We start from the raw sequence: 24872 nt of genomic DNA, 5'->3' as shown, positions 1-24872 counted from the left end.
CCCGCGGTCTAGCGAGACGCCGCCTGGGCTCCCAGCTCTACTGCTTCACTGTGCGCCTTTGGGTGACGACTGTGGTTTAGGGCGTCAGGGTGGTGACAGCTGACGTGTCAAGCGGGTGCGTATTCTGTCCTCAGCACAACTCCTAAGAGCTCTGCACGTTTAATTCCCTTTGCTTGACATCGGGACGCGATCGGTCGCATTATGTACCCCGTGGTAAATCTTTCTGAGGCACAGAGAGGTTAAGTAACTTGGCCAAGGTCACACAGCCCAGGGGAGCCGGCATTCAGTCCCAGCAATCAGTCTGGCTCCAGGTTATCGTGAAGATTAAACCCATCCGTGAACGCGGCGTATTCAGACAGGGACCTGGTATGTGCTCACCAGGTGTTAGCCTAGGTGCCGTCATTACCTGTCGCTGGAACTGCAGTGCAGCTAGCCTTGCCTAGGCGGAAAATAACCGTGCACACTCAGAAAGATCAGAGATTCCGTTTCACCCTGTGCAATTTGCAAACGGGCTGGGTCCGTGGGAGAGGCAGGTGCTGGACCAGGCGGGAAACGCCGAGAGAGGGGGGAGGCTGGGTCACCCTGTTAACAAAAGCCGAGGTGCAGCCTGGCTTCCTACCCGCGTGCCTCCGGGATCGTGCTCACACAGGACGCCGCCAGCATGAGATGTGCGAACGGCTTGGAGTCCCTTTGCTTTTCTCTGAAGCAGAGAGCACAGCAGAGGAGTTAGCAAGCTTGTTTTGGCAGAGGAAAAAACGCAAAATGCCCAAACCACAGAATTCTCAAGAATATTGCTAAGCACTAATTTTGCTAACATGTTAGACAGCCTTTCGGATCTAGGCAGTCTTGTTCCTCGGCTGGAAACAGTTCCCGAAAGCCCTGTGATCCCAAACACACCCCGGACTTGTGGGGTAATGAGGAAATCCGCTGCTGCGTTCTGTCGCCTTGCAGCCAGGCCCAGCGGCAGCAGCCCCGATGCCTCAGCCCCGGGCCCACCCAAAACATGCCGGCTGGTCTGCCGAAACGTCAGCCCAGTCCTCCCGAACTCGGGTAAGACCCAGAGGTTCACATGCCCTCGGAAAATGATCTCACCAAGACCCGCTCCCCAGGTTGAGGTCCCAGGGCCCCCGAGCCCGCGTCAGGGTGCGGACCAGGCTCCTTCTTGGCACATCTCCTTGTATTTCAAGGTCAGCGTCTCCATCAAAACTGGCTAAGTAATGAGGCAAATAGGATAACATCCCTGTTAAGAAGGTAATGAGTCACAAATGCTATTTCGATGGTTTCCTTTGAAAGAAATACACAAACCAAACCAATTTTAATTAAAGATCTTGTCTTTGTAATCAGGCAGCCGCAAATGAAGGCCAAACTGCTTTCATGTGGAGTCATATACACAGAGCTCAGCTAGTTTTCCCATAAAAGGACACGGCTTTTTTTTTTCTTTTTTTTTTTCCAAATAAAAAAGTAGTTTGTTTCTAACAATATGGGGGACAACAAAAAGCTATCTTTTGCAAAGTATAAAATTGCGAACCGCCCTCGCTCCCCCCCCCCCCCCACCATGGATGCCACATCTGTTGACGTTAAACCAGTTGGAACGTTTGCCAAAGTTACATCCCAGCTGGGATTATCCCGCCCTTGGAGATTATGCATGTGATCCTGATTTTTCAGCAAAAAAAAAAAAAAAAAAGTAGTCGAAAACCAAATAAACCCACCTATAAGTACATCGAAAGCACAAATGGCAGAGAAATGATTGTCACACACCACAGTGTGTTTCTTCTGCGGAAGAAACCGCCTGAACATCAAAAATGATGTTTGGATTTTTAGTTGTGAGCTGTCAGCGGAACTGAAATACCTCTCCTAAATACGTCGTCCAAAACCAGCCGAGGAGATCATCGTCTTTGGTTAAACATGCGTGTAATTTAATGATCCACGAAAGGAAAAATGCATCCTTCGTGGCCTGAGCTCAGCCATGCGTCCCTGCTTCTCGACGGTGCCGGATCACGTCTTCACCGGAGAGGGTCTTGGGGCGGCTGCCCGCGGAGCTGCGCTCTGGCCAGGGAGGGCTTCAGGGGCAGCGATCGTCTTGAGCCCTCTGGGCCTCCCCGGTGCGGGAGCCTCGGGGCGCTTGGCCACTGCCTGCTGGCCTGGGCGAACTCATGGGAGCTCCCGCCCATCTTCACGCGAGTGACCGTTCCAGTCCTACCCGTGCTGAGCTCGGCTCTCTGGCAAGAACCAGAACGCGCGATGGGAAACCAGGCGGCACCAGAGAGTCCTGTATGCAGGGAGCTTCTCTTCTGTCTGAGTGACGGAATGCGTGCCAGCAGCCGGTGATGTCGCCGGACGGGTGGGTGCCGGGTGCCCGGTGGTGTCACAGAGCCCTCTGTGTCTCCAGATTTCAGCTACTTGTTCCCTGGGTGCCACGTCCCCCGTGAGAGCTTCCCTGCATGTGTGAGATCGGGTCCCGGCGAGGGGAGCTGCAAATCACATCTCCTCGTTCCAGCGGGAGGGCGTGATATGCCGCAGAGGACACAGCCCCCTCCGCTTGCTCCCAGGCCATGGGCTCCTGAGGCATTTCACAGAGCAGCAAGGCTTGGCGAGCCCCCAGCGGCACCTTCGCGTTGGCGGTGAGAGTCAGCATGCACCGGCCACTGTCATCCCCACTTAAAAAAATGTTTTTTAATGTTTATTATTTGAGAAGGAGACAGAGAGCAAGCAGGGGAGGGGCAGAGAGAGAGGGAGACGCAGAATCTGAAACGGGCTCCAGATTCCGAGCTGCCAGCACAGAGCCCGACGTGGGGCTCGAACCCACAGACCGCGAGAGCATGGCCTGAGCTGAAGTCGGCCGCATAACCGACTGAGCCACCCAGGCGCCCCAAGTCATCCCCGTGTTTAAATGCACAGGGTGATGTAGAGTCCCGCTCTGGCACAGCAGGTGGTGGCCTGGGTCTCAGTCCCACAGCGTCTGCCTGTGGCCCTTGATGGCCGTGAGGCAGCCTCTTATCTGTGAAACGATGACCATGCCCACCTCAGCCCCCAGGGGTGGCCGCGCCCCAGCCCAGGTTTTCATATTCACCCCGCGCCACAGACTTGGGAGCGAGCCTTCCCACGCGAGCGGACCACACCCGCGTTTCTTTGAGAATGCAGGCAGCCTCTGGGAGAGCTGTCTGCTCAGAAAGGTGGCATGGCCACAGGACACAGGGTGACCACACGGGCCGGGAAGTCTGCTGCCGCTCCAAAGCTGGCTCGCCGGCCCCGCGGGCTGGACCGCTCCCCTTAGACAGCACATCTGGTGCCTGAGGACTCCCGTCTGCCTCACGCAGCTGGGCAGTGGGGTTGTCCGAACCTAAGGACAGGAGGTGCTGACCATCCACCCGGCCGTGGGACACTGGACCACAGGGCTAAGGGGGCAGGAGGCAAGTCGACGTGAACCGACCCGAGGGGCGCTCCCGGAGGCTGACCTCGACAGCTGTGACTTTGCACATGAGCCCTTGTCACGTGTTTGCCGTCTTCAAAATCAGAAGGCGGAGCTTCAGCCCTGGAGGCCACGTGACCTTGCGTGGTGTTACGAGCGATGAGCCTCTCTCCCTGAGCGGAGGAGGACATCTTTTCAAGGCCTCCCTTGGGTTTCACATGTTCCGTGCGGAGGTCCCCCACCTCCCCGAAGGACCCAGTGCTTCCCAAACATGCCGCGCTTCCTCCGGCCTTCCTTCTCTCTGAAATGCCACCGCCACCTGCCTTCCCCAGGCCGACACACGAGCAGCCTCCTGGGCGAGGCCTCCTCTGGTCCCCCTCCCAGACCAGGCCATGGGGCCCCTCTGCACAGCCAGTCCTGTATGTTCCCCGATGTCGTGTCACTACCTGTTGTGTGGGTTTGGATTATGTTCAGGTGAAAGCAAGAGAAACCTAGGTTTTGTTTTGTTTTTTTCTTTTTCACGACAAAGTCTGGGGGAAGGCAGGTCAGGGAAGTAGCAGTGCCTCTCCTCCAAAATGTCTTCAGGACATGGCTTCTTCTGTCTAATCCACCGCGTGTTGCCTCTTGGCCCAAAGCCACCTTTGCTCAGGATGGCCACTTCAGCACCAGCCATCACATCTGCATTCCAGCCAGCAGAAAAGAAGACCTGTGAGAGGAAAGGGCAGAGGGTCCACCACACTCTGCTTAGATCGTAATCACATGGCCACCGCTAGCTGCAAGGGAGGCTGGGGGTGGGGTTTTAATCCTGGGCGGTCACACACCCGAGTGAACATGGGTCCTGTTCCCACGGTGGGGGATGGCAGACATGGGGGACCGGAGGGGGTCTGTGCTCTCCTAATGCTCAGTTCAGAGCCAGGATTGTCAGAGGTCCTCAGTAAGTAGGTGACGTTGGAGTGAGTGAGTGAGTGCACGCCGGCCGCGGGGCCTGGATGCGAGGTGCACCTCTGGTGGGGCCCCCCCGCCGGGCCTTGCCGCCGAGCTGCTGGCGAGCAGCGTTCTTCACGTTGGAGGGGCAAAGACGGTCTGGCAGCTTTGACCTCAGGGCCGCACGGGGGCCGGGGCGTGAGGAGGCCTGCGGGGGAGGCAGGGTCCCGGGAGCCCACCAGGGGCCCGGGGGGCTTCCCCGATTGCCTGTCCTGCCCTCTGCCCCTCTAGGTGCCCGAGGCCCTCTCCCACTTCTGGGTCCGGGTCCGGGTCCGGGTCCGGGCTGGCCGAGTTTCAGCAGGTAACCCCGCCTGGCCGTCTGCATTTCGTCGATCCCGTGTCCCTGGGGCCCAGCCTTGCAGCCGGCTGTGCGGCAGGATCATCTCCTACAACTCAGTTAGCGGAAGACCCCCCAGACGGCAGGGGCACTTGGGCCGGCTTGCTTCCCACAGCGAGGCTCCGTGTAGTGGAGGTCTGGCTGCTGGGCGTCTGGAAGGAGGGAAGGGCAGAGTGGAGGGGTTTTGGCGCTCTGCGGCAGAGGGAGAGGGAAGATGCTCCTGTACTTGGCCGGACGGGGAACGGAAGAGGCAGGAAAGGCTGGAACCACCCACACGCTCCCCCCATAGGGCGTCACAGCTGTGGTTCCTTCAGCTCTACTTGGGGCCCAAGCACGCAAAGGACCCGCGCCGCCCCCCCCTCACCGCCCCCGGCTGTGTCTGCACCTCCAAACCCGCCCCGGTAGCCCAGAGAGAACTCCCCTGAGAGCTGGAAGGACTTAGCAGCGACAGTGTCCAACCTCCTGCCCCGACAGAAGGGGAAACGGAGGCTGGGGGCGGGGGGGCACGCGTTGCCAGTAGTCCCAGGACTGCTGGGTCGAGACCGAGGCCTCCTGCCTTCCACGTCCCTGGTGTCCTTACTAGGTCCCCCAGAAGGGCCTGTCCTTTTGCCTCCTTTACGCCTGCCCCCAAAATGGCACGTGCCCCGGTGTCAGGCACGGGAGGCCCGAAGCACCTTGTCTCGTAACTTCCTCCCTGTTGACGTCATCGTGGGGGGTGGGGAGTCCGCGAGGGTCATCGCGGAAAAGACGCCCCCCGGCCCAGAGAGGTCCCTCCCCTGGCACCACCGAGGCTGCTCCTGGGCACCCGCTGCCCGTGGCGTTGCTTCCGCACGGCCTCCGCGTCCCTGGAGCTCTTTCTCAGCTGCCTGCACACGTCAGAGCCGCTAAGAAGGCGTCACCCTGGGGTCTCCAAGGACCGAGTGGTCCCCAAGCTGAGCGAGCTGGACCGAGGGAGCGGGTGAGGCAGGGCTGAAGCCGGGACGGCCACGTGGGTAACCGCAGACCCACTCTGAGCTTGAGAGGACTCGTGTTTGAGATGAGGGGTGGGGCCGCGTGCTGCCCACCTGCCCACGAGGCACAAGCCCGCGGCCCCCACATGCCTTCCCGCTGGGACAGGGTGCCTCGCCCAGCAAGTACCCTGGTCGAGGGGGGGCTGGCTCTTGAACCCGGCCCCTGCTAATTATCCCTCCTGGTCGCTCGGCCTGATAACTGTTGCGTTTGGAAAAAAATGACACACTTTCCCTACATCTGCTCCAAATTTGCATTTCAGAAATTAGAGAACTTAGTTATGTGGTATTACATGGCAGCCCGGGCCGGGTCTCGGAGTACGGAACTGATTGGATATTCTGCCCAAAATGAGAAGAGTTTCGAGCTCTTTCCAGGAAATTGAGTGGAACACCCAAACTGACATCCAATATTAAATATTATATGTGTATAGTTGTTCCGTAGAGTTCCCTGGCATCCAGCATCTGAGAGCAAAATTTATAAGTGGGGAAATTGAATACCTGGTCAGAATGATGTTCATCAGGGCTCAGAAATTAAAATATTACTGGATGCACTCCAAGTCAGGCTGCTTATAAAGGTAGAACTATTAAAATGTGATTAGCTGAACCGTATTTTGTCTCAAAAATGTCATACACCATTAAAGTTGAAAAGACCTTGATGCAAATAACCTTGGCAGAGTCCCTGCCCCGTCAGCAGCAATGTGAGTGTGCAGTCCCTCCAAGTGAGGGGAAAATGGGGAGCCTCCCAGGGCAGCCGGGCTCCCTGGGGCTGCAGGGGCGCCCAGCGCCTTGAGACTCTGGCTCATGGGCTCGGGAGCGTGTCTCAGTGGGACGTTTCAGGCCAGGGCAGGTTCATCGGAGCGTGCGCGGCAGGGGCAGGTCTGGGTGCGAAACTTCAGGGAATGCCAAAACTCTGGGTGATCCAGCCAGGTAAGCTAATATTTTAGTATAATATTAAAAAAAAAAAAAAAAAAAGCCAGCAGACTACTGCCTGCTGCCTGGCCTGTTTTTATAAATAAAGTTTTATTGGAACCAGGGGCCAAGATTAGGGTGGGGTGAGTGAAGCAGTGTTGCACAAGTTCAGGACCAGATCCTGCCTTCACTTGAAATTCGATATTTTGTTCGTCGTGGATTTTGGGGGTATTATTTTTGAGTTTTGGAGCATCCATTTAAATTTTGGACCCGAGGCCCCACTTGCCTTACCCGGCCGCCGCCCGGGCCAGGGAAATAATTATGGAGGTGCGCTCCCACCCACATCCCCCAGCAGGACGACACGGTGGCCTTTCTGCCAGGGTCCCCGTGAGGTGACTGCTCTTGGAATCCCGTGCCCACAGTGGATGTGGTGGGAACGAACAGCCCCTGTAGGAGAGCCTGGCCCCATCCCAAAGGTCAGCCACCCCTGTTTGATCCACTGCCGTGAACATCCTAGCGAAAACCACCGAAGGCAAAAGCCCAAATTCCCACCCTACCTCCAGGCGCAGCTCGGGGGCTGCAAGCACCGTTAGCCACTGGTGTCAGGGGACCTCGGACGTCTCCACCCACTTCCTGTGGCCTGGGGCATGGTGCGGCCGGAAAGGTCACGTTGCTGTTCCCTGAGCCTCAGTTTCCTCACTGAACTCGGCAGGGGATAACAAAACCCACATTGCCCCGTCCCTGGATTTCAGCTTCTTAAACCTTGAGTCAAAGTGGTGAAGGAACCAGCTCTGAAGGGCTATATACACCCACCAAAGCGCAATGTTCTCTTAGAGAAATGGGGTCAGAGACCGTAAGCGTCCTATCCAAGATCACACAGCTGGTGGTGGGGACGCGTCTTCAGAAAATCCAGGTTTTGGTCTTTACCAACTGGGGCCTGCCTCCGGATATGCTGGTGGTAGTGGGGTGGCTTGCTTGCTAAAACAGAAGGCTGCCTCCCACCCCCAAAGTTTCTGATTTGGTAGGTTTTGAGGGGACCCACGAACCGGCCTTTCTAGCAAGTTCCCCGGTGCCCCCGATGCTGCAGTCAGGGACCTCGTTTGGAAACCCTCCTCTGAGGGCGACGGGGGAGGCCTAGGGTGAGAGCAAGGAGGCTGGTACCGGACTATGTCCCCTCCTTTGCAGGGGATGCTCCTAGTGCCGGGGAAGGGCGCGCTGGTCAGGCGGTGTTTCCCGAACGCTGTGCCTGCACCTGCACGGACGCTGCTCTAAAAGGTGTCGATTTCCAGGCCCCACCACAGACCTGCTGGATCAGGGGTCGGCCAGGGGTGGGGATATTGGTCCTCGCCCCCTCCCGGGAGACTCTGTGGCCCATGAGTCAGGACCGCTCCCTGCCCCCTCCACTTAGTACCGCTTGGGAGGGGTTATTTTTAAATCCCCGTCCCTGCACCCAGCCCCGCAGCATCGGAGTTCAACACCCCCGCCAGTCAGTGCAGGCGTGTCGCCAGCTCCTAGAGCTCCCTGGAGGATGCTGATGTACCGCCAGGCTCGAGAAGGTGTGAGCTAAAGGGCCATCCCCGAGCAGAGACCCCAACAGCGCTAAGAGGGATGCTGAGTCGTGTCCACGCAGCGGCCGAGCGAAAGGCCGTAGCTGACGGACAGCCCTGGGGCGGACGGCCATCAGAAAAGCGGGTAGATCGGGAGTCATCGAAGAAAATTGTATGTGAGGACGTTGGGCAGGGCACCACTGTTCTGTAAGGTTGTCTTTTCCTTCAAACCACTGAGGCCTGGAAGGGACCCAGATATAATAGAATTGACCATATTGCCCACTTAGGGTACAGACCACGCGGCCTCATAAACGGGCTGAGAGACCCATAAATTGAAATAACAGCACGCCCCCCCGCCCCACCCCTGCCACTTGTTTGGCTTGGCAGAGAGGAGAGTTCATGCCTGGCATTATTATTGCTATGGGTTTTTATGGTGACTCACCTCCCACATTTGAGCCTTCCTCTCGCTGCCTGAGGAGGAAGTCTCCCTGACGTCTGTGTTGCCACTAAGATTTGTCAGGGTGGTTGTGGACCTCGGGTCTCCCCGGGGACATGGTCCCTGGGCCCAGGCCGCTTGGAGGCCCGGCCTACCGCCATCCCCCGGGGTCTTGACTTTTCATGCAGGGAGCACGGTGTCAGCCTCCCTGGTGAGCTTAGCTCAGTGCTAGGCAGGAGGGGGGAGGGGCGACCAAGCTCTGGAGGGAGCTGACGTCACCTGGGGCCACTGCTTCTGGCCGAAACCGAGCAGGCCTTTTGGCCAGACTGTGCCCTTTGCTCAGCCATAAGCCTCAGCAAGAGAAGTTGAGTTAGCCTCAAATACTGGGCGAAGCTAGGCATCTGGAGGGGGGGGCAAGACTGCCCGGGTTCGAATCCCCGCTCCAGCCCAGACCCACTGGTCATCCTCACATGGTGCTGAAAACCACCACCACCACCACCACCAAGAGAACAAACAAAACCTTCTCACCGTGCCTCAGTTTCCCCACGTGTTGGAAGGGAACCCTCACCATGACGCCACATAGGTTGTTTTAAATCTAAAGTGGACTCAGCCAGAGAGAGCAGCCCGAAAGCAGTGAGTGCCCAGGAGGCTAATTTAACCGGCCTGTGTTCATCCGGCCATCCCTCTAGCCACCTTTCTAAACAGCTTGTTTAATTTTAACTTCTTTTGCAGACATTAGATTTCACCTCTGGGGTCCGTCTAGTTGTTAAGCCAAATGCCTCCGTTCAAGGTTTTAGCAGCGCACCTACAGAAACGCAGCTGGCCTTGCCTTGGTAACCTGATGGGCAGAGTCAGACTCCAGAAATTTCTAGGCAGGTAAAGAGGGACCCTGGGGGTCTCCAGGGAGAGGGAGGTACAGGAGCAGAGCTGCCCCACAAAGGACTGGACTTGCCCGGGGAGGAGCTGAATCCCACTCACCCTGCCCTCCCCTCTGCAGGGTCTGGCACCAAGTGGGCTCACTGGAGCCCCTCAGCGGGGCCGAGGCTGTGCTGTCCCCTGGGTGCCGTCCTTGGCCCCTTCCTGGGTGCTATTGTCCGCAACTCCCCTCACCAGGATCCAGAGGACTTGTGGGGAAATCAGTCTTTGCTCTTTGTGAAAAAGATAGCCCGTGGATTCCGGTGGCAGGGGGGTGGGGGTGGGGAGTCATTGTGCTCCCCAGCTTTTCTTATGGAAATGTTCAAACTGGGAGGCTGAAGGGAGCGAACACCGACACCCGTAGCCACCCCCCCACCCCATTCTCCAGCTTACACCTTGCTATTCTTGCTTTCTCTGGTACCTGTCCATCTGTCTGTCCCTTTGTCCACCACTCATAGATCAACTTTCATCCCATTTTATTTTTTTATGCAGACATCAGATGGCTTTCTTCTGAGGCTGACTTATTTTACCGTAACGTCTCTCTTCAAGGGTTCGATAAGGTGGAGCCCGTACAGAAATGCAAATGGCTCTTCTTGATCTAACTCTCTCATAAAAACGCACGCCCATGAGCGGTTAGGCAGTTCCTAGGGACAGCGGCTCTGCAGGGACTGCCAGTGCCTCCAACTGTCTGCACCTCTTTGTCTCCTCCAAGAATTAAAACTGCATTTTCTCAAGCATGAAAATAAAACAAAAAGTAAAAAAAAACTCTGAGCAGGTTTTTATTACCCTTTTGTAATATTATTAATCCATCCACCCACCCACCCGTCTGTCCGTCCGTCCCTCCACCCCTCCACCCCTCCACCCCTCCACCCATCCACCCCTCCACCCATCCACCCATCCACCCACCCATCCACACATCCACACATCCATCCATCCACCCACCCATCTGTCCATCTGTCCATCCATCCATCCCTCCCTCCATCCATCCATCCATCCATGTATCTGTCCATCTATCCGCCCATCCATCTCTCTATTTATCCATCCAACCATCCAACCACCCATCCACACATCCATCCATCCATCCATCCATCCATCCATCCCTCCATCCCTCCATCCCTCCATCCCTCCATCCACCCATCTGTCCATCCATCCATCCATCCATCCATCCATCCATCCATCCATGTATCTGTCCATCTATCCATCCATCCATCTATTTAACCATCCAACCACCCATCCACACATCCATCCATCCATCCTCCCACTCACCCACCCACCCACCCACCCATCTGTCCATCCATCCATCCATCCATCCACCCACCCACCCACCCACCTGTATGTCCATCCATCCCTCTATCCCTCCGCCCATCCACCCACCCATCCACACATCCATCCATCCACACATCCATCCATCCACCCACCCATCCACACATCCATCCATCCATCCACCCATCCACCCATCCATCCATCCATCCATCCATCCATCCATGTATCTGTCCATCTATCTGTCCATCCATCTCTCTATTTATCCATCCAACCATCCAACCACCCATCCATCCATCCATCCATCCATCCATCCATCCATCCATCCATCTGTCCATCTATCCGCCCATCCATCTCTCTATTTATCCATCCAACCATCCAACCACCCATCCACACATCCATCCATCCATCCATCCCTCCATCCCTCCATCCACCCACCCACCCATCTGTCCATCCATCCATCCATCCATCCATCCATCCATCCATCTGTCCATCTATCCATCCATCCATCTCTCTATTTATCCATCCAACCAACCACCCATCCACACATCCATCCATCCATCCATCCATCCTCCCACCCACCCACCCACCCATCTGTCCATCCATCCATCCATCCATCCATCCATCCATCCATCCCTCCATCCCTCCATCCACCCACCCACCCATCTGTCCATCCATCCATCCATCCATCCATCCATCCATGTATCTGTCCATCTATCCATCCATCCATCTATCTCTCTATCCATCCACCCATCCAACCACCCATCCACACATCCATCCATCCATCCATCCATCCTCCCACCCACCCACCCACCCATCTGTCCATCCATCCATCCATCCATCCATCCATCCATCCATCCACCCACCCACCCGTATGTCCATCCATCCCTCCATCCCTCCACCCATCCACCCACCCATCCACACATCCATCCATCCATCCACCCATCCACACACCCACCCATCTGTCCATCCATCCATCCATCCATCCATCCATCCATCCATCCATGTATCTGTCCATCTATCCGTCCATCCATCTCTCTATTTATCCATCCAACCATCCAACCACCCATCCACACATCCACACATCCATCCATCCATCCTCCCACCCACCCACCCACCCACCCATCTGTCCATCCATCCATCCATCCATCCATCCACCCACCCACCCGTATGTCCATCCATCCCTCCATCCCTCCACCCATCCACCCACCCATCCACACATCCATCCATCCATCCACCCATCCACCCATCCACCCACCCACCCATCTGTCCATCCATCCATCCATCCATCCATCCATCCATCCATCCATCCATGTATCTGTCCATCTATCTGTCCATCCATCTCTCTATTTATCCATCCAACCATCCAACCACCCAACCACCCATCCATCCATCCATCCACCCACCCACCCACCCACCCATCTGTCCATCCATCCATCCATCCATCCATCCATCCGTCTGTCCATCCATCCATCCATCCATGTATCTGTCCATCTATCCGTCCATCCATCTCTCTATTTATCCATCCAACCATCCAACCACCCATCCATCCATCCAACTATCCATCTATCCCTCCATCCACCCATCCACCCACCTATCCATCCAAACATCTATCTCTGCAAAAAGCATTCACCCAGAGTATCATCGTTAGTCACATGACCCTCATTTAATCCCATGACAACTGTTATTATCTCCTTTGGACACATGAGGAAACTGATGCACAGCAATTTGTCCAACGTCACAGAGCTCTCACAGGCAGTGCTGGGATTTGACCTGCCCACGATAGTGCCTGGGACTGACTGCCACCCCCATGCCCCCGTAGGGACCTGGCAGTTCTGAATGGGCAAGAATGGAGGTGGGCGATGGCTTCCTTGTTTGTGTAATTACCACCTCAGAGTGTGACATCACTGCCCCCCAAGTTTTTAGAGAATCCCCCAAGCCAGGAAGTTTCCCTCCTGGGGAGCTGGGGTTTGGCCTTGCTTGCATCTAGAATCCAGGGAGGGTCAGGTCTGAGACTGCATTTAGGGCCTTTTCCTGGAAAAAGCCCCATTAACCAGTCTCGTGCAGCCGTGTCTGGGAACAAAACCGCATTTCCTGTGTTTACCAAAGATGTTGTGTAGGATGAGTGGAGACCCAGGTCACCCCTACTCAGGCACATTCCAAGGGGACCAGCCACCCCAGGAAGTAAGTCAGGGTGAGGCAGAGGGCACAGGGGCAGGTGCTGGGCCGTGGCTGTGTGGGGGGCGCCCTAGGACCTGGAGGGACTGGCCATCTGAGATAATGGAGGCGAGTCCTTTAGGAGTTGAGGAGCCTGCTCTGTGATGGGACTGAGCCTGGCTGGGGACCCCTCGGGGTGGGCACTCGGTTACTAGGGTGAGGCCCATCACCCATCATCGGAGCCATGGAGACAACAGCGACTGCTGCTGTTTGAGTAACTTCGGTGGCCAAGCACTTGGTCTTCTCTCTCTGAGGCAGGGGTCATCGTCATCCTCACTGCAGTGACAGGGAAACTGAGGCTTGCAGAACTGAATGACTTTTCCCCAAGTCACGTGCCGGCCACGGGGTAAGGGGCGGGGCCTGCGCCGGAACCAGGGGCTGTCTGGATCTAAATATCTCAGCTGCTAAGTCCCAGGCGGGGCTCGCTCCATTGGTGAAGGCTCGTAAATCGCATGAACAGATGGGGAAACTGAGGCTGGGGAGAGCGAGCAGACCGCCCAGCTCTCGTCTGAGTAGGTGGTAAGGGGTGGGGCGTGTTCAGCCACTTGGATGGTTTTGCACCTTCTCTCTTCCCCCCAAGAGAACAAGTAAAACAAAACATTGAGCCGGGCAACCTCCCTGCACCCTCTTCAGCTGAGTCTGTGGGTAGCAACCCTCCTAGCCCCCCTCCTCTGGCCGGGCCCAGCCTGCCTGGAGCAGGGCATCCATGGGCAGCCCCAGGTGCCTGCCCGCCTGCTGGGGACAGTAGGCGTGATAATGATGTAGATCAAGCAACTACCATGGCTGTCCCTGCCTTCCCTGCGCACCGCACCCCCAGGCGCCCCAGGCCCCGTCTCCATGGTGACCGGGGTGGGTGCCCCCAGGTGTATCACGCTTCCTTGTTCTGCGCTTCCCTTGGAAGCCAGTGGGAGGTCAGGGCATCTTCACTCCAAAAAGCAAAGAAACAAAAGGAAAGTGATACACAGGGAAGCGTTCAGTAAAGCCTCTCTCTGGATGAATTGTTTCATGTGCCCGATAAGGGCCGGTCCCCCCATTTCACAGGTGGGGACACCGTGGTTGGGGGACGTTTGCTGATTTGCCCCCAGCTGCCAGCGGTGGGGAGAGCGTGGGCAGCCCTCCCAAGATCCCGCCTCTGCCCTTTCCCATGAGCCCCAAGCCACCCTCGTGATCCGGATGCCCATGCCCACAAGCTGTCTGGGCCCTCCCACCCGCCGTGGCTCCCACCTGCATTAGCCTCGGGTCCGCTGGGTGCCCTCGGGATGCACACGTGGGGTTCTGAGCCCCACCGCTCTGTCCCTCTGGTGCAGCCAGAACCTGCGAGGAGCTTCAGAACGTCGCCTGACCCCTGTGCGTGTCTGGGCAGGATGGGAACTAAACCCAGAGACCCCCAGGACCAAGGTGGGGGTTGGGCTTGCTCGTCTGCCCCCTCCGGTTGTTGGAGGAGGCGCCCGGGTCCGCCCAACCCTCCTGGGCCTCAGGCTGTTGGCCTGGTCTGTGGGGTAGGAGCTGGCAGGCCTGGCCCGAGGCGGTGCCTCGCAGACTTGATCTGTGGCCTCAGGAGCACCAGAAGGGGTGTTGAGACACAGGTGGTCGGGCCTGCACCGCCCCTCCTGCCCCCATCCCTGGAGTTTCACAAGGGGAGGGTCATTTAAGAATGGGCTATCCAAGAGGTTCCCAAGTGACCCCGTTGCTGTAGGCCTAGGGGCCAGACCTTGAGAGCCACCCACCCAGTGACTGGCCCACCAGACTTTCTTAACGGTGTTTTGGGCCAGACGGCCCTGCCTGTAAGGTGCCTAGCGTATCTAACTTGGGCCCCCAACCACTGGGCAAACAAAACCATTTTTTCAAAACGTTTATTTATTAGAGAGAGAGGGAGGGAGAGAGAATCCCAGGCAGGCCCCGCGCTATCAGCACAGAGCCTGATGCAGGACCCGATCTCACAACAGTGAGTGAGACCATGACCTGAGCCGAAACCAAGAGTTGGATGCTTAACTGACCGAGCCACCCGGGCGTCCCCAAAACAAAGTGATTTCTGAGTGGGGCTGTCACATAAGGCCCCAACTGAGGAACCATCTAGGGCTCCCGGACTTCACCCGGGCCGAGCTCCTAGCCAACAGCCAGCACCAACATGCCAGCCCTGTGCCATCTTGGAGTTGGGTCAAGCTGCCCCAGCTGAGGCCATGTGGAGCTAAGACTAGTTAGTCTTCCTTGCTGAGCCGACCCTCAGCTTCTCCTCTGTGAAATGGCCTCATAGTGCCACCTCGGATGAGGTCACGTGTATAACATACCCCACATACGCTGTGCACGATCAAGCTAGGGCATGGGTGTTACTGGCATTATAGTGGCCAGTTGGCAGATGGGTCCCCCCCTCCCCTGCGTGAAGCATGCTGGCCCCTCACCAGGAGTTCCTGGCTTCATTTCTGTCATCATAAAAGATTGTCTTTCCATGAGCAAGCCTCTACTCATGGCGGCTTGTCAAGAAATTTCTCCCGCTCCCTTCCCCCACTCCCCCTGGCCTCCGTTTGAGATGCTCACCAAAGCAGGGCCCATTAAAACGTCAGGGCTGCCAAATTGGCCCTGGTCGGCGTCACCGGGCCCCGGATGGCCTGGTGGAGAGGTTGGGCACAGGTCCCGGCCACTGCCCAGATGTTGGGGTGGGGAGATGTGCCTGCGGTTGGTGGGGGCGGAGAGCTCCAGGCGGGGAGAGAGAGGGCGCATGAATAATCCAATGACCTTTCCTCTCCGTGTTTGGGTGAACATAAGCCTGTTTACAATAAACCCCAGGGAGATTTTTCATCCTTCCAAATGGAACAAGGGTTATGTAAGCAGAGAGACCTTGAGCTCGGCAAACACCTGTTCTAGGGGCCAAATGGAGGGACGTCAGGAGAAATGGAGCCCTCCGTTGACTCATGACCAGTTTGAAGTGACACGGCCTTCATCAAGCCCGGGGGCTGCTGGGGAGGGCAGAGAGCCCTTCCTTGGGCACTCCTTCCCCGCATCCGCACAGGTCAGGATGCACACACGGCCTTGGACCCCGAGGCGGCTGCCTGAGTCTATAGCTCTTACTTCACGACTACCCTGGGTGTCCTCTCTGTTTAAAAACAGACCATATACATTCGGATTACAGGCAGTGGGAGAGCAGGAAGTCCGTGCAGGAAAAAAAAAAAAAAAATCGAGAGTAACTCATCCCTCATTAGTTTTTGTGTTTCTGTTTTACCCCGTCCTTGATGACTTTGAGCGGGAGACTCAACCCGGAAACGTTAATCTTCAGAGGCTGGTCTTCTATCTTTGGGTCTGGGTATATCGTGTCACATAAGATGAGCCGTTCTGGAAACAGGAGGTCAGCCACCCGAGTCTTTGGACGACCCGTGGGATCTGTTTAATGGAAGTTCCCTATTAATGGTTTGGGTATGTCTGGCTGAACCCCCCTCAGGGGTGCTTCTGTTCTCACCGTTTTCCCAACGGGCACCGACTTGGAAGCTGAGAGTGATTTCGACTCCCGGCTCAGCCCAAGCCACGCCGGAGAGAAGGCAGGGTGGTGGCTTTATGGTGTGTCCAACACCACCGTCTTCGTTTTCAGATTCTCCTTTAAGCATCCGGCGGATTGTCTTTTCCCAAGTGGCGGCAACGAGATCTCCCGCCCACATGCTCTTCCGAAGGCACCCCGCCTCGTAGGGGAGGGTCTGTGTTGGCCTTCACTTGAGCCTCAGTGGGCGTGTGACTATCCCAGAAGCAAGACGCCGTGAGTCCCCAGAGCACGCCCTACGGGGAGGTACAGCTTCTGTGCACTCCTGTTGGGACATTCGTGCCTGGAACTTGGCCACCATGATGTGGGGAAGCCCACAGGCCCACGTGGCAAGGCACCAAGGCCGGCAGCCGCCAGCCGGGCTGAACTCCCAGTTGCCAGCCAGCCCTGCGTCGCGCCGTCTTGGATGTGGACCCTTCAGCGTGGGGTCTGGCTGCCCCAGCTGCTTCCTCGCGGAGCAGGGACCACGAGCCTGCTTGGAGAGCCCTGCCCCAACGACAGACGTGTGAGCTAAGATACACGTTTGCTGTTCGAAGCCGCTGAGTTTTGGGGTGATTTGTTACACAGAGTGCAGGTGTTTCCGCTGAGGCTGCACCCGTCAGGGTGACGCAGGCTTGGCGTGCTCGCGGCATGTCCCATCTCATTTAAGCCCCTCTACCGCCCCAAAGGGCGGGGGCTGTGGTCGGCCCCTTTTTGAATGAGGAGGAAGAAGCTGAGACTCGGGCAGGTTAAGCTACCTGCCCGTGAGCGTGTGGCCAGGAAGCGCAGGAGCTGGGTCTCTAACCCACGGTGTCTGACTCCAGAACCACCGACGGGATCAGCGGCCGGCGGGCTCCACTCTCCCAGGCTCAGGCCAACGCGCGTGGCCCTCCTCCGTGCGGCCCCCACCTGGATGTTGCGCCCGTGCGCCCGCTCCTCCTCAACAATCTGGCCACACGCCTGGAGGTCCCCCGCAGACCCCGCTCGGGCCTCCTGCCAGAGCCTTGCTTCTGCCGAGGCCTCCCCCCCGAGCGGCCTCCACCCCAGGACACCTGCCCATGGACCGGGCCCATGTCGCAGGCCGGCTGGTCTCGCGAGCTGCGCCCGGTGTGCGAAGTGGGTGCCCTCCCAGAGCCTCAGGCCTGGAGAAGGTCCAGGGCGGCAGCCATCAGGTGAACACCCCCGGCTCGAGCCCGCACGAGGGTGCCGGGATCAGTGCCGCCTCTGACGTCCCCTCCGGCCCGGCCCGTGCCTCTCCCGGACACCTTGTGGTGTGAACGCTCCTCCACCGACCGTGACACCCTGCGAGTGCCGGGCATGGTGTGTTCACCACGCTTGTGCAGCCAGCCCCACGACCACCAAATACGGGTTGGTTTGCCCGTCGCCCCGGGTCGCTCTCACCAGTGCCGGGCTCAGCCTCAGCGCTGACAAGGCTGGCCCGTGCTGGCCAGCCTGTGCACCCACATTCCCGTCTTTCATTTGGGGGAACCCGCCCCCCCCGCCCGAGCACCTGGAATAGACAGGACTCTGCAGCCGCGTCCCTGCAACAGAGTGTCCCGCGGGGGCCGGCGGGGTCTTCCCTTCAGCAGGAGACGCTCCTCCCTGGTGCCGGGGCAGCCGACGGACGTCGCCTCCCAGATGAGTTCCTCTGTGGGCACTGCTGTGGGCCACACCTGCGCCTCTTCCGTGGGCGGTCCCCATTAAATGACTGATCCAGCGATGGGACAGAGTTCGGTCCCCTGGCCTCAACTCAGGACAGCGCAAGCTCCAGAGGGGCTGTCCCAGCTCCAGAGCCCCCCCCCCCGAAATGGGATCAGCTGCACCCAGCCCGACCTCTCCGTCCCCACGGGTGGACCCAATGGGCAGTCATCAACCAACCTCCCGTCCCAGAGTCTGCTCTCCGAGGACCCCCAAGTTGGTCTCTCTCTTCCCTGTGTTTCCTGGACATTCATTTGATGGCTGGTGACTATGCCACCGCCTTGGAGAGCAGAGTCCGCAGGGAGCACCACGGTCAGCTGGGAAGAGCCACCTGTCTCCAGGTCATTATGTGAGAGGAAAACGTCTACACTGTTCTTTGGGGTCTTTCCATCATGCTCTACTCCCGAGTAACACAGTGTCTTGTTTGATTTTGTGCAACACCCCCCCCCCCACCCCGTAATTAATTTTGTCTTCATTTTATTTTACTTTTTTATTTAAAAGTTTTTTTTAATGTTTATTTTTGAGAGAGAGAGAGAGAGAGAGCGCACGTGCACGCATGAGCAGGGGAGGGGCAGAGACACAGACTCCAAAGCAGGCTCCAGGCTCCAAGCTGTTAGCGCAGAGCCCGACACGGGGCCTGGACCCACCAACAGTGAGATCATGACCTGAGCAGAATTCAGACGCTCAACCGACTGAGCCACCCGGGCGCCCCCAACTTGTCTGCATTTTACAGAAGTGGAATCCAAGGCTCAGAGATACAAAGCCACTTGTTGGAAGCTGCACAGCCAGGAGGCACATCTCCTGCCCTCACTGCAGCTCTTGCTGTCGCTGGTGCTTTGCAGCCCTGTCCCCTCCCGCCCCAGCCCAGCCCATTCCTGCACCTGCCAGCCTGGTGTCACAGCGCTACCGTTCCGTCACTTGGGGCAGCTCCCTTGGCATGAGTGCCCTGGAGCTAGGACTGGGGGTGATGAATCGCTGCCCACTCCAGGTGACCTTGACTCACCAGGGTGTGCAGGGACATCCTCCAGCTGGAACGTTCTCCTGTCCACACTGGACGTATTTCAGCGTGATGGGGAAAATGTTTCAGAGTGAATGGCCTGGGGTTACTCTTCCTTCTCCTGGCATCGTGAGGCCCTGTATTCCTCCACCATGCCTGGCTGGTTCCCAGGAACCTTGAGGGATTCAGCTCTGATGCCTCTTCCTCCAGGAAGCCCTCCCGACTTCCTCCACCCTGCTCCAACTGTGTTCTTACACCCCCAGCAGGGCCTGGCCCTGGCGTCCTTACTGCCAGAAGTGAACCCACCGAGGCCTCGGACTGGGCTGCATTTTTCCTCCTCGTGTCCCCAGCCTCCTACAAGGTGCACATCACACAGGCGATGCGTGTCCTAAATGCTCACAGAGGAAGAGTGAGAGAGCCCAGGAGCCTTGGCCCACCACCATGCTGGGCCACACTGAAAGAACTGTCCTGGCATCTCGGGCCTGGCTGGGGGAAGGGAGAGGGCCGTGAGGGGGTCTGGAGACCTGGGACAGTAGGAATAACTCCTGTTTAAGGAGAACTTTCCATGGAGAAAGGTCTCCTGAACCTCACGACCACGCCGTAAGGAAGGTTGCTGGGACAGAGGCCACCTAGGCGGGGATCAGAGGGTGCCTAACCACCACGCCACCCTGCCCCTGGACACCTTGCTCATGGTAGGGCCTGGGTCTCCCAGTTCTGAGCTGGGCTGGAGCCGGGTCGTCCGAGCCTGCTTCCCAAGAGCCCGGTCCAGACGTGCATCCGAAGAGTGGCCTTCCCATCTGCCCAGTGTCACACGTGGTCCTGAGGTTCCCTGGCCTGCCAGCACACTGCCCTGTGTGTCCCGGGGAGGGGCATGAGCCCAGAGTGGAGTGCCAGAAGCTGGAAGCAGCTTTCATTGGCCCCTCACCCGATCTCCACAAGCAGCCGGTAAAGTAGGTGACGTCTTCATGCTCTCAGACACGTGGGGAAACTGAGGTTCGGCCAGCCGCTGTGACCTCTGTGAGTCACACAGCACTGCATCAGGACCAGAACCCATGGGCCCGAACCTCTGGCCCCAGCTTCTCTCACCTGTACAATAACGTAAATAGGAAACAAACTGTAATAAATGGATTTTTTTTTCCCCAAAAAGAGTATGAAAGGTTGTGACCTCCCTTCCCCTGCAGACCCTATGCTTCTCTCTAATCCTCCCTCTGGAAACCATTGTTACGTGTTTTTTTGGTTTGGTTTGGGTTTTTGTTTTGTTCTGTTTTTGCTTTTGCCACCTTTCCAGAAAAATCTTCTGCGTTTATAACCTAAAACACACTTTCTGACGACAGGAGTGCACATCGCACAGTGAGATGTGCACGCGCTTTCCCTCTTCTCTCTAGGATGGCACAGCGAACGCGGTAGGTTTCATCCCGCCGGGAGCGCACCCACGCAGGCCGCGGTCTGTTGGAGGAACCCCCGTGGCTGGACTCTCCAAACTGCCGTGGGCCGCCGTCCCCGTGAGCTCTGGAGATGCCGTGGCAGCAAGCCGTCCGGTTATTTACTGCTGCAGGACAGACCGCTCCGAGTTCTAGTGGCTTGAAGCTGATCGTTTATCTTGCATAGATTTGGAATCTGCGCTGCGTTTGGTGGGGGAGGCTCTGCTCCGCGTGGCGTCCGTTGGGTCGGCTCAGCCGGGGGTCAGAAGATCCAAGAGCGTGTGCTCCCTGAGGCGGCGACTGGACCCGCTCACCGTCCGCACAGAACTCGGCGGGAGCCGTCAGCGGCGGTCTTGGCTCCTGTCCGCGTGGCCCCGCCATTGGGCTGTTTGCGCTTCCCCGCCGCACGGTGGCTGAGAAGGGAGGCTTAGCATTTGCCCGTTCATCCATCCATCGATCGGTTTCTTCATTAACTATCATAGAGGCACCTCTGTATTTGATATCAATTAATATGAATTACTTACTAACGTGAGAAAACACATTCAGTAAACATTTATTAAGCACCGACTGTGTGCTAGGCATGGGAGTTACGTGCTAGGCACAGCTGTACTGTGTGTGCAGAAACCGTGGAAGCCGTGGACCTGTAGCTTTGGTGGCGGTGGTGTTGACTTCGGGACTATTCTTCTCAGCGGTTCTGTGGAGTAAAGTCCGTCTGTCCCCGGGGCTGGAAAACTGTGACCACGTACAGGCCAGCTCTCGGAGGTGCGAAAGCGTGCATTGGCACCTGCTCTTTGGAAGTGTGCGAGGGTCGCTCTCGCCTGCTCGGAGAAGACGCCCGCAAGGGGACCTCGGTGCAGATGTGGTCCCCCTAAACGATTTGACTGTAGGGCTTTGGAAGTGAACAGCCCTTCTGTGAGCTCGTGAAGGGAGATCTTCTTCGTGTGGTTGTTTTTACCTGATTGGCGTGCGTGTGACTTCTTTGAAAGGCTTTGTTCGCGATGCTTCCCACCTGGAGTCATGGCGGCAGGTTGGCCTTGGCACGCCGTGCTGGGCTCTGCAAATATTTGCCGACCGCCTGTGTGTCCTGACACGTTCTGTATCTGAAGTAACATTCCGAGCCCCGCACACACGAGGTTGCGGGCGTGGTCGCGGGGCGCTTGGCCAGAGTGTAGACGGAAGGGCTTTTCGCCTCGCTGCTGACCTTGCTGTGAGATGGCCCTTCCAGAACTTTCCCGGTGCCCTTTGTGTGGACCGTGGGGCCAAGAGCATGAGTGTGTGTTTTCATATCAACACATGTCCCAGTTGTTCCTCTCTGGGTTCTTGTTGGGTGAGGGCTTTGTGCTTTTAACACAAGAAGGAGGAACATTGTCTTAGTTTGGACCCCCCGAGAACTGGACCTTCAGACAAGGATTTGAGTGTGTTGACTGATTTAAGAAATGTTATGAGTCACTTGTGTTCCCCCAAAAACAAGTGTTGAAGTTCTCATCCCGTGCATGTGACAGTATTTGGAAATAGGGTCTTTGCAGATGTAATCAACATGGAATTTTGAAAACATTTCAACCCTCCGGTTGAGAGATTACTCCCGTGAACACTCATGGGCCCTTTATGCAAACTCGCCAGTTAGGAACATTTGGAAAGGTGGGGATTTCTTGACGTCAGTTTTTTTCTGGATATATGCTTACAAACACAAGTTCCCCTGCCGTCAGGTTTGAGGCAGGGACTTTGATTCTCTTGCTCGCAACTGTGTGCCCAACACAGGCGTGATGCCTGGCACAGGGCAGGCACTAGCTAATTTTTCTGAAACAGATGAGCCTGATGTTTACGTGGATTTGGGTGATCACGTGATGGCCTGTGGCCTTGGATGCTCGAATCCACGCTCCTTGAGGGCGGGGCGCCTTCTGGCTTTGTTTCCTGCCTCACCTGGCTCGTTCAACCCTCACGTCACCTCTGTGGGCGGCTTGCCTATCTCCCCATCTTTCAGATGATGAAGCCAAAGCCCAGAGATCTCAGGACATTTACCCAACCCACACTCAGATTGGAGTCCGAAGGCCCTGCCCGGAGCCCCGTGCTCTGTTGACGGGCAGTGCAGCCTAGTGGCTAGGGGAGTGGGGGGGGGAGGCTTGCCACTGTGCCTGACCCCGGCCCTGCCGATTACCACTGCGGGGCCTGGGAGGCCGGTGACCGCACTCTGATGTCTTCCACAAGCCACGCTGGCCAGCCCGGCTCACCCGCCACACACACCCGCCATTCTCACCCCACACTGACCGCTACCTGCCCTACTCTGCTCAGGGACTTGGGTGCACAGACGGATAGGAGTGTTTACTCTTCCTGGTACCTAAGGGTAAGGCTTTTCATCAGGAAAATCAGAGAAGCACGAAGAAGGTTGCGGGCCGTCCGCCGTTCAGAGATAACTGCTTAGAATAGTTCAGTGTCCTTCTCCTGCCTTTGCTGTGTCTCAGAAACATGTTTTTCAGTAGAGGAACCCCTGCCACCTCATCCCGTCCTTTACCACGTGCTTCTGGGCATGATTACAGTCCCCGTGCGCCGGACCAAGACGGGAATCGTTGAGTCACACGCGGCAAGCGATGGGCCGTGACTCAGACGCAGCTAGCCGCTGGCGAGCCCGCGTGCTCACCTGTGCGCACACTCTTGCACACACACATTCGCACGCGTGCACTCAAACATGTATGCACGCTCACGTGCACCCACACGCTCTCACGGTGCTCACACCTACCCGCGCGCACACTCGTGTGTACTCAGACTCACACGCCCACGCTCGTGCACACGCACTCACACATGCACAGTCCCACCCCTCCACGTGCCCACACACTCACTCACACACGCTAGGAGGTGAAGCTGAACGCAGCTTCGAGAATCTTCCGCAGTAACAGGAGGGGGGTGTACTTCTGTTTCACTAACAGAACTCCCTGCGCCTTGGGGCCCGGCCTCCTCACTCGGTCTCTCGGTGTTGGGTATCTAGAGAACACGGCCGCAGCGAACGTCCTAGACTTAAATGTCTTTGCACACGTCCTTAATTATTTCCTGTCCGTAAGTCCCGAACAGTGGGGGATTCAGGTCACTGTTCATTCATACTTGCAGTTCGGGTACACACTTCCCACTCGTCTTCCAGAAAAGCTGAACACATTTGCGCTGTACCTGAGCACGGTCAACGAGGTTTTGAAAATCGTTCTTTAACGAGGGCTCTGGTGTCTTAGAGGCTTTTTTGGCCACCAAGACCTCAGCTGTGTTCCAAGGAGGAGTATTCCAGTCACCTAGGAAGCTGGGCCATGAATCCGTGACGCAGGAAAGGAAGGCCGGGGAGGGAAGCAGGATGGGAAGCTCCATCCTGCACAGATTTCTTGAGAAAGTCCCTTCCCTTAGACTTCATTTGCCACGTATTTTGTCCTCCAGACTGGTCCTGCCCAAGACGAGCCTTTATAAGGAAGGGGGAGGGTTTGCTCTGTGGCTGCTGGGAAAGGATTGTTGGTCAGCAGCCACAAAGCCTGTGTTAAAGCCTCGGAGGGGATTGCAAGGAGGGGCGTGGAAAAGACCTGGTGGGGACAGGGGGCAGGGCGGGCAAAGGACGCTGAACGGAATGCACCTTCCCCCCCCACACCCCTGCATTTGGCCGCGACCTGGCAGCCCAGAGGGTCCCACGGTTCCACCACCATTCACACTTCCTGGGCTTTTCATCCAGGGACCCCCGGAGGCTTGCTGACAACTTGGGCCCCAGATAGAGGGGGTTTTCCAAGAGCCAGTAGCTCACTGGAATAGGTGAGTGGAGGGCAGCGAGGGGCAGTGAGGGGACCCTGGATTTGGGGGTTGGGACAGACTCGTGGTCCGATTCTACTTCTGCCTTGCCCCCTCCCACCCCGCCCAGGGCTCTCACCTCTCGACTCCCTTGTTGGGAGCTCAGCTGCTCTTTGCAGGGCTATGACGCCGGAGGGAACTGATCTCCCGGTGCTCACGAATGGTCCCTGTGCCAGCGTTTGGTCCGAGGTCGAGAAGGGAAAGGATGGGGCCCAGAACAGAGGCATGGCCCCAAGCCGGCCGCAGGTGATGATGACTTCAGTGGCAGACGGCCCCTTCGTCCTGCCATCCGGCATCTGCCTGGCGAGGCGGTCTCACCGAATACCCCGCCTCACAGATGAGGACACGGGGGTCTGGTGGTTCCGAACAGGGGTCAGCTGGAACCCCAACCCCTGCTCTGTCTGGAGGGCCACCCAGCAA

At 57.4% G+C, this 24872-nt stretch overlaps 1 long non-coding RNA gene across 1 annotated transcript in view; it reads left to right on the top strand.

The window, feature by feature from the left end:
* Nucleotides 1–9440, top strand: part of LOC122208571 — a 46563-nt gene extending 37123 nt beyond the window's left edge. The window contains exon 3 of the long non-coding RNA XR_006197287.1: nt 9362–9440. This is a non-coding gene — a long non-coding RNA (uncharacterized LOC122208571). The remainder of the gene's footprint in view (nt 1–9361) is intronic.
* Nucleotides 9441–24872: the final 15432 nt, after the last annotated feature.

Source organism: Panthera leo, chromosome E2 (genome assembly GCF_018350215.1).
Source record: "Panthera leo isolate Ple1 chromosome E2, P.leo_Ple1_pat1.1, whole genome shotgun sequence".
Classification (NCBI taxonomy): domain Eukaryota; kingdom Metazoa; phylum Chordata; class Mammalia; order Carnivora; family Felidae; genus Panthera; species Panthera leo.
This window is presented reverse-complemented; position numbering and strand designations above follow the sequence as displayed.